We start from the raw sequence: 11,146 nt of genomic DNA, 5'->3' as shown, positions 1-11,146 counted from the left end.
TTTTATTGATTAGTTTGGTATTAGTTATTTGGACTAGTGTTGTTCTTCTCTATTGCTTGGCTATAATTGCCTAGAATAGAATTTACTAATGTTCGGCTTGTTGTTATTTGGATTTAGGACCTATTCTCCTACCTCTTCTAATACAAAATATCTTTGACATAATGAGTGAAAATAGAAATTTGTTAGAATGCAAGAAAAGTTAAAAGGAATTGGAATTTGACATGGGCAAGGAAACTTTACCATCTAGCCTTTAGGGATTTAAGGGAGGTTGATAATTCCATGGTAGAGTTTTCTTGGGACCTTAAACCTTCTAAGAAACTTGGGTAGGTTTTGGTTGGTTGGGAGTTCTTAAACTCCCATGATGTGGGTAATGGAATTGTTGGGCCGACTCCTATTTTGAATATGACAAGTGGATTTCTATTTTAGGAAAAGGTGTCATAGTTGTATTTATTTAGCTCTAATCTTAAGGGGAATTTTGGGAATTGAATTTTGTGTGACTCAATGATAGGAATTTTTAAGAGAAACATATATGTTTCATATTCTCATTCTACATCTAAGAGGATAAGATATATTGGATACCAATATAGTCTTATGGTCTGTATCTAAAATCTCAACTCTATTTAGGAAATAGGGCATCCTAGAGTGAACAAGAAAACCTCCTAATGACTACAATGTTTTTATGAAACATCTTCTACATGTAACTCTATGTTAGATTTAACTTTTATTTTAGTCAATTGTACCCCTTAAGACTTGCACATAAAAAATATGAAAAATATCAAAGGAAAGAGGCTTTCCATTGTCAAATAAATATTTAGGAATTAACGTTGAAATCAAATTAGAATTATATAAAAGAAAACTTATATTAATGGTTACAAAAAATATTGACCTGTTATCCCTTCACAAGTGTTTAATTACTCATGAAATATCTTTTAATTATTGTCTAGACCTTAGCACAATAATGACTTTAGTAATGTTCATATCTAGATTTTATTCCTTTATCTTTCATGCATAAGTCAATAGTACCTTATACATGGACAACTTAATTTAATGTTTCTTCTTTCTTTAAGGTTAAAGAAATCATTTTGTTCAATATACTTGCCCAAAATGGGGGAGGCATATTCTCCTATATACCTTTTCAAACCATTTCAAAGATCAAAGCTCAAAGAGGGCTTGTTAGGATTTGAATATCTCACTAATAGCAAAGGCTTTTCAGCAATTGAAGTTCATGCCATCTTTATGCAGAATAGGTTGTCTAGGATAGATACTGGCCTAGCTCCCCTCATTCCTTACTGAGCACCTAGTTCTAGTTCATCATCACTCAAAATTATCTTGGAAGACAACAAGGGTATGTAGTTATAGAAAATGCAAATAGAATGGAGGTGTGAATTAAAAATAATTACAAAAAACCACCCATAATGGAATAAGATGTATATATGCAAGAGGTGATAAATGAATGAAATAATTAAAGGGGCAACACTTAAAATAAAGGACCCACAATTCAAACTAATTTAGTGAAGAAAACATATTTAAATAGTTTTAAATTAAATGCATAACAAAAAGATCAAATGATGGATATAAGCCTTAAAATGCTAAAAAAGGGCCTAAGGAAGGACATAAAGTTTACTACTTAAAATTTAAGGCACCATGCTTATATTTAGTAATATTTCTAAATAATTAATCCATTTATTAGTAAACCAATTAAAATTTTAAGTTTTACTAATAAAAATTTCTTACTTCCTCACGTTAAAGATAATTAAATATTTTATTCTAATCATTGTTGGAAATATAAGAGGAGTAACTAAGAGGTGAGGGGTGAATCATACTGCAAAAATAAATCCTAGTTCCCTTAGATGTCAGAATAAACTTTGATTAAACTGTATTTTGTTGTTACTCGGTTCACACTTACAAATGCTGCAACTCGGCAAGCACTAAGAATCAGCGCTAACTTAGCCATAACTAATTGAACTAATATTTATGTGATTAACTTTAAATTTAACCAAGTTGCACATACATAAAAGAAACAACATGAACACAAGTGACACCAAGATTTAACATGAAAATCCAAATTGGGAAAAAAACACCAATTGCAACTAGTTACTATTTTTCACTCTTCTGAAGTGAGCCTTGTTATGAGCCAACCATATTAAAGGTTATAAAACATACTGTTATGTGTGACCCTATTAGAGGATTTGATCAACCTATGAGGAGTGGTATTGTTAGAAGCCTTTAGACACTTCAAACTAGAAATGCCACCTTCTTAGAGGATTTACAAATAGTTGCTACGACAACTTTGCTAATAGATTTAGATCATTGCTACAATGGTTAGAGAGTAACAATGAGATGACCTGATTTTAGACGCAATTGAATTGTTGATTATAGATCTCAATTCTATCTTGTATACTTGATCCTTGCTAATTGAATATATCTTTGCAGCTCAATAAGGATATTCTTCTTATCCTTCTAATTTGCTTCCTCTAAGAATCTTTAAATCTTCTATTATGTTCCACACATTCAATTCTCAACTTGACCTTTATATTTATATCTTACACATTGTTAAATTGATTTGGATACAACTTATAATACTTAATATTCATCTCCATAGCTGGCTAGAACTAACAATCAAATCAATCTAACTAAATATACCAAAACAAGAAAATCCTTCGTTAGCCAACCCTGCTCAGTAGACACTAACTCAAACATAATTTTTAGTAGAAATAGCCCGGTTAACATTGCATATCCATAGAGTTCCTTTGGTAACTGAGTGATCTCAGCTAAAACTAGTTCCATCCAAAAATTCCTTCATTAACCAAGTGAGCTCGGTTAACACTCAACTTTTGTGAACTTTCCTTTGACGTTCGAGCAAACTTGGTAGACACTATCTTATGAACTTGGCAAACTCTAGAATGCTCGATAAACATAAGAAACTATCTTTATTGCTTGAGTGAGCTCAACATACACTGACTTGCAATGATATTACATCTTTTGTAACATCAAAGACAATACACAATTAACCATTTGTTCTCAACACATTATAATAGCAAAAAAACTTTTTATTCAATTATTATAGTATATATGCTATTCTCAATTAAGAAAGCTTTAATAAACAAATAATTAAATGATTTCATATATGCACGATAATCGTTAAACCATGTGATAGTAATATGAGAAATTGAAGAAAATTATTAAAGGCGAATAAATAATTTCGGGCATAAAATAATTTGTGATATTGCTATAAAGAAATAACTATGTGATTTTGAGTCAAACACATTGACCCATGTTTCATGAATAATGATTCAAGATGAATCCATCTCTCATGACAATAAATGGAACACATAGCACTCATTGGATCTAGCTGATGCTTCACAAGGGTGATTCAAGATGAATCCATCTCTCATAAGAATAAATGGAACACTCAGCACTCATTGGACTGATGCTCACAAGGGTGAAGCACAGGGACTTCCCGAGAGATAAAAAGAATTCTTAATAGCTAGCATGGATAAATTACAAAGGGCAAATATTTAACATTTTATTCCAAATTATTTAAAGTTCAATGAAAACTTTTATCCTTCCGTTTAGTATATTATATTTTTCAAATAAGAATACATCTTCCATTTAGTAGATTGTACTTTTCAATCAAGCATGGATCTTTCCATTTAGTAGGTTGTACTCTTCAATTACCAAATAGGAAATGAATACAATGAGTATAGAATGCACGCTGACTCAGAATGGAATACTGGAGACAGAGATGCCTATGTATATTTCGCTGTATATCTTCTTAAAGAAATCAAGAATAGACATTCTAACAATTTTCCTGCAAAAACTAAGTGATATTATTAAAATCGACTTGTAGTTACATGTGATTCTGCGAGCAACACCCTTTCAATTGAAAGATTAAATGCTGCTGTCACAGAAATAAACTAAACTAATATTGGTTCGAATCTCTTTAGAAAATGATTCAAAAAGAATTTCAATTGTTTGGCTGATATGCTGGCCGGTTGCGTTCTTTCCCATGATATTAAATAAGCTCAACGTCGGGGGGCGGTGCTGGGGGGAAATGATAATCCATTTGTCATATAATATACGAGAAGTGAATAAATTATTGTAGAAGAATAAATACAAGTTAGAGTGCATGAAGTTCAACGTGCTGTGAAATAAAGCTCAGTATGATGTCAAGAGGGGGCCATCAAAATATGTTTTAAAAGATCGAATGCACATTGTCTTATTGAATGGGATGTGGTGGAAACTCTGGGCTTCCTTGAAATAGATTCGGCAAATGGAGGAGTCGATTTCATTCCGATGTTGAGATGCAAATGTGCAGAGATAAAATGATAGCCAAGTTTCTATATAGAGAGTCTGTTACTAGTCATGCAGATTAGAGTATACTAGTGATCCAAGCATCCTCCCTTATCAAAAACAGGAGTCATCTTGTTATTTTATTTCTGCATGGTTGTGCAATGAGCTTAGGTTTTTGGTAAATCCAGTTCAACCCTAGTGCCCATCAATGCACAAACTTTCTATATCTCCATTTATTTCTTAAGAGGGACATCTCGTGTTCATTAGGAATCACCTTGATAAGGATTTGTGCTAGGTGTTGAACCCTGATGGGAAAAGGAGGTCGAAATGCAAATAAGAGGGGAACAAAACATCCAACATATATAGGTGTGAGAAAGAGGAAGTGGGGAATGTGGGTATCAGAAATTAGAGAGCCGAGGAAGGAGAAGAGGATTTGGCTTGGATCTTTCCCCACACCAGAGATGGCAGCTCGTGCACATGATGCAGCTGCATTTGCATTCAGAGGGGAGTCAGCCAATTTCAATTTCCCTGAATCGATTCACTCCCTTCCTCGCCCTCCAACTTCCTCTGCAACAGACATTCAGGCGGCTGCAGTCGAAGCTGCATATTCTTTTCAACAGCCAGAAGTGGATCAAATACCCATCTTGAATTCCAGCAGCAATAATGACGATGATGGAAAAGCTTTTCTCGACTCAGAGCTTCTTTTGCACAATCCAAGTAATGAATCTGAACCCTCTGATATTGCAGGGTTTGATAACAATAGCGAGGTGGTGGAGGCATTGCTGGATTGGCCAAACATGCTAATGAACATGGCAGATGGAGTGTCAGTTGGGTCTTCTATTCTCTTTGATGATCGATTCTCTAGAGAGGAGGAAGAAGATCACCAGTTTGTATCTCTTTGGGATTTCAGATAATTAAATTGTATAATTTGGATCTTTATTCAGTTATGAATTCTATCTGTATAGAATAGCCTGCAATGATCAGCATGGGCAATCCCAGGTTATTGCTGAATTAGTAAGGTGAGGCTTTAAGAAAAGAGAACAGTTTCTAAGCATTAATCCTGGTACAACATAGTATCATGTTCAGCTAATAGGATTGAAAGATTGGGCATTTGTTTTTACTAGGCATTTCCATCGATGTGTGAAATGCAGAATGTAATATATCCACTTTAAGAAATGCACTACCTGATGTAAGAGTGTTACGCACGCAACTGTATATACATGTTTTCTTCCTTTGGCTTCCAGGAAACATTGTGAATCTTAAAGAAACCTGTTGGCTATTATTGCTCAAATATGTAGTAGTATGAATAGGATGGAGATGAATGCACATGTGGGCTGAGCAAACTGGGTTCCGTCTTCTGACGTCTAAGGCCATCGTTTTTTCTTTGTTTTGGAATCACTTTATTATTAATATCGGATATGATTGTACATATTCATTTATGCATTCCTATATAAGATTACGAGAAGTAGAATGGCGTATGCTCGTAAGACTTCACATTCTTAACAATCTCACAGTTGAATTACTCGTTAGACATTACATTCTTAAAAATCTCACTTGAAATTCAATTGACATAGCTATGCTCTTTCCTGTATTTCAAGTTATTTACAGAACAATTACGCCCATTGAAAATTTCAATTTAGTCAAGCTTTGTTCACAAACACTTCAAATCTGTCTTCTTCGAAATATATCAAAACTAATTGCACTTAGCAATATAGCATCTTCAACCTCAATAGTGAAAACAATATCCTATTTTTGCATGAACTTCATTCCATAATGGATCAAATGGGATCAAATGAGATCCTTGGATCAATGTGCTCCTTATGCAGAGCCTCAAGGTAAACATGCCACCTCCCCATTTTTCTCCACTGTCACAATACTGTGACAACGCACTGTTTCTCACAACCCCCATTTTACTTGGCGACCTTAATAAACTTAGGCCTATTTCTTGGTTCAATTCTCTCAGTAGCTTTACCTTCAATTCCAACTACTCTATTTGGTATGGACTCTTAGGGCCCATTTGGTTGCTGGAATCGGAATAGAAAAGTTGGAATACGTTTTCTATTTCCTGTTTGGTTCGTCATTTGGAATAGGGAATAGGAATACGTATTCCCATTTTGCCTCTAAAATGAGCTTATACCCATTCCAAAAAATACATGTTATTGGAATAGCCATTCCTATTCCCAATATTACATGCCTATTCTCCATTCCTATGCCCACGACCAAATGGGCCCTTAGATTTCACATTTTTCTGAGCGTCAATTCCTGATCACGTAAGAATTATATGGATTTCAATTAATTCCATCTTCATCTCCTCATTTCTTCTCTTCTCAGAAAACTTCCTCTCTTTCACAAATTTTTCCTTTTCCTTCTCCATATAGAAAATCCTCTCTTTCAGCATTAAAATATTTTCTTTTATAATAACAGTTTCTTTTCTAAAGCAATCATCTTGATTCTTGGCCTCTCTATTCTCTTCCATCTCTTTGTCAATTGCAATGACAACTGCTTCAAGAGTCGAGAAGGAAACAAACCCAGCTTCCTCCTTCTAATTCTAATCTTTTCTGAATCCATCCCACCAATAGACAAGACCTTTTGGCACCATCTCCACTCAACACTTCATCATGACTCTCATACCAATTATAAATTTAAACTAAAAAGAAAAATAAAATAGAATATAAAATTTTAAAAAAAAATACAATATTTTATTGTACCTTGACAAATTTACCTACATCAAAATCCATTTACTGTTTGATTTCAACAGAAAGAAATACATCACTGCATACATCTATTTATACGCTCTCATACAGGCTTTAAGCCAAGAGCCATAAGAAGCGGAAAAAATCGTGTGCAAGACTCATAAGAAGTCGAAAAAATCGTGTGATCCTTGAACTTCACATTCCTAACATTACCTATAGCTAAATATATTCGTGTAATAAAACTGTATTGACTAATCAGAGCAAAATATTAGAACGTGGTGACCACTAATTTAATCATTCATGCTGAAAGTTAACAACAAAAGTCACGTGAAGCTCTGCCATTGTTTACAACAATGGGAATTTTAAGACACGAACAGGAGTTTACCATCAAATTGCCACGAAATATATCAACGTTAAAAGAGGTTAACTACCATCGATGTTAACAACGTTAAAAGAGGTTACCTACCATCGATGTTAAAAACTAAAAGTTAGCCTTGTAGTTTTCTTCGGCCATTTAAGTATTAGGATGTGAAAATGAAACCTTGGCGGGCACAATAATTTTGTCCATTTCTAGTTAGAAAATTCTAATAATTTATTATTGAACGGCATTCTCTATTTTCAATTATGCTACTTTAATATATATTGATATATTTAACAAGTTTCTTTTTGACTTGAGTTTCATACACTAATTTTTCTAGCTTATAAAATCTTTTCAATTTTCTATATAATCAAGAATTTCTTAAATTCTAATCTCTCTTTTTGATAAATTATTTTTACTTTGGTGTGTGTACCATTTCTAACACTTAATATTTGTCTAAAATACCAATTTGTAACGATTGTTATCTAAACAAATCTGATATAATAGAGGGGAAGCTTCAAATATTTTTTATTGCATGTAGACCTATGTAAGAATATTTCTTCAAGCACTAATGGACTAAATATGGATTTTCATACGCATCTTATTAGTACTTGTCATAAGACAATACTATTGTATTCGCCAATTAATTAATGATTCTCCATCAATCATAACAACTTATTATTTTTGTTTTCAAAATAAATATCCTTCTATGAAAGTTAAAATTTATGGTTTTTTATTTTTCTATTTTAAAAGATTTATATTGATTAAAATGAAAATGTGTTATAAGGCAACTTTTAAAGGGATGCACGAAATCACTGTATAAGAAATTCCTTAGAATTTTTTTCATTTTCAAAGCTTACTTTGTTGATGATTTTTTCATTTTGGAAGTTTTCTTTATTAATTGTAACATATGAGGTATAGAAGAGTTTATTTTATTTCATGATGTTTGTGTCCTTACATGGCTTTCTTGTATATGCTATGATGAGATTAACTAATACAAAGCTTCTCAATCAGGTACATTTTAATACTATTAGTAATCTTTTATATGGTCTCCTTATTAACATTCCAGATCGCATATTTTTTTTTTTTTAATGAGCTAAAAGTTCCTCATCCTATATCTAATTCTCATAATCCTACCCCTAATCCTCTTATTCAAAATGCTCATGATCAATCCCCTCATTCTTTCCCAACCGTTAAAAATCTTCAAAGTTGTATTCATGATCTATATGTGCAACACTTCTTAGATGATTAATCTCCTCCATCACCTTTAGCAAATATAGATCATTCTCTTTACAATAATATTTCTTTTACTATTTTGGTATATACTATATATGATCATTCATGTCAAGAACAATACCTTTATCCATATACCTTGAAAACTACTTATACCACAAGATATAATCTTAGCACTAGAAAATGTTATAAGGGTTTGGGACTTAGTATTAATGAATATGACATAAAGGTTATTATTAGTCCTATAGTTCTCTCACCTAAAAAACATCTTGATTTCCTTTACCAACACCATATATATGCAATACCAATTCCCATCAAGATTTCACTAGGAAAATTGACAATATTCTCATATTTGTACCTATGGTAAGGTTTAAACCTTACCTGAAAGATCTATTCAATTTTGTTGTTGTTTTAATTATAACAATGTACATTTACATGGCACTTGTAAATATTTTCAAATTTATACATTCATGATAAGTTTGGACAAGCTGAACATCCTTATACATGTGATACTTTACATCTTCATAAATTCACTTGGCATTGCTAACCCCTATTGGGTCTTCTATCTATTATTCAATATAATGAGTTCAAGAAGAGAAACACAATAGGCCCTTCTCTTTATTTCTCATTATTTTTATTTTTTTTGGTGGGGGAGGTTCCCTCTTCACAACTATTCTTGAATGGATCTATTTTCTCCCCTTATTTTGCATGTTTTTTTTACACATTGATATCATTTTAGTGTACACGATTATACATTTATTAAGATGTGGGTGGATGGTATTGAAAAGAAACCATTTATGGATATTATTATGTTTATCTATCTTCTCTCTCCTCTCTTGTAAATTTATTCTTCTTATGAATTTCTATTCTTTGTATGGCCTTATTGTTGCATTTATTTGTTATGTTAAGTTTCATTGTGCAACATTATCTTTCTATTGCAAGTGATTTATTATTTAAGGCCTTTTCTTATAACTATTTTAGGATCTATTATCTCTTTATGGTTCTTTGATGATGGATTATCATTTGGTAGTTGGAAATCATTCATCATCCAAAAATATTTTGTTTATGCTTATATATTTACATTTTAGTTGGACAATTGTCTTTTTCTTTTAGGTTGTGCTTGATCAAACAAGAATATTTTCTCATGGGATCCCTATTTGCATTGTCTAGGAATCATAGAATTCCTATGTCCAAATTCATATGGTTTTCTAGATGTTTTCAAATAAATTTGTGTTAAGATCAACATTGTCCTATTCTAACTTTTTTGTTCTAATGACCATGTTGGCATTGACCTAGCAAATATAGATCATTCTCTTTACAATAATATTTCTTTTACTATTCTAGTATATACTATATATGATCATTCATGTCAAGAACAATACCTTTATCCATATACCTTGAAAACTACTTATACCACAAGATATAATCTTAGCACTAGAAAATGTTATAAGGGTTTGGGACTTAGTATTAATGAATATGACATAAAGGTTCTTATTAGTCCTATAGTTCTCTCACCTAAAAAATATCTTTATTTCCTTTACCAACACCATATATATGCAATACCAATTCCCATCAAGATTTCACTGGAAAATTGACAATATTCTCATATTTGTACCTATGGTAAGGTTTAAACCTTATCAAAAAGATACTATACAATTTTGTTGTTGTTTTAATTATAACAATGTACATTTACATGGCAGTTGTGAATATTTTCAAACTTATACATTCATGATAAGTTTGAACAAGCTGAACATCCTTATACATGTGATACTTTACATCTTCATAAATTCACTTGGCATTGCTAACCCGTATTGGATCTTCTCTCTATTATTCAATATAATGAGTTCAAGAAGAGAAACACAATAGGCCCTTCTCTTTATTTCTCATAATTTTCATTTTTTTTTGGTGGGGAGGTTCCCTCTTTGCAACTATTCTTGAATGGATCTATTTTCTCCCCTTATTTTGCATTTTTTTTTACACATTGATATCATTTTAGTGTACATGATTATACATTTATTAAGATGTGGGTGGATGGTATTGAAAAGAAACCATTTATGGATATTATTATGTTTATCTATCTTCTCTCTCTTCTCTTGTAAATTTATTATTCTTATCAATTTTTATTCTTTGTATGTCCTTATTGTTGCATTTATTTGTTATGTTAAGTTTCATTGTGCAACATTATCTTTTTATTGCAAGTGATTTATTGTTTAAGGCCTTTTCTTATACCTATTTTAGGATCTATTATCTCTTTATGGTTCTTTGATGTAGGATTATCATGTGGTAGTTGGAAATCATTCATCATCCAAAAATATTTTGTTTATGCTTATATATTTACATTTTAGTTGGACAATTATCTTTTTCTTTTAGGTTGTGCTTGATCAAACAAGAATATTCTCTCATGGGATCCTTATTTGCATTGTCTAGGAATCATAGAAATCCTATATCCAAATTCATATGGTTTTCTAGATGTGTTCAAATAAACTTGTGTTAAGATCAACATTGTCCTATTCTAACTTTTTTGTTCTAATGACCATTTTGGCATTGACCTATCTATTTAGTTTAAGTT

At 31.9% G+C, this 11,146-nt stretch overlaps 1 pseudogene; it reads left to right on the top strand.

Annotated features, from left to right (window-relative positions):
- Positions 1-4,601: 4,601 nt before the first annotated feature.
- On the top strand, positions 4,602-5,207 carry LOC149536213 (ethylene-responsive transcription factor ERF039 pseudogene; annotated as a pseudogene).
- The last annotated feature ends 5,939 nt before the right edge of the window (positions 5,208-11,146 follow it).

This window comes from Cupressus sempervirens, chromosome 10 (assembly GCF_028749045.1).
Source record: "Cupressus sempervirens isolate cs-2001-9-10 chromosome 10, ASM2874904v1, whole genome shotgun sequence".
In the NCBI taxonomy this organism is placed as follows: Eukaryota; Viridiplantae; Streptophyta; class Pinopsida; order Cupressales; family Cupressaceae; genus Cupressus; species Cupressus sempervirens.
This window is presented reverse-complemented; position numbering and strand designations above follow the sequence as displayed.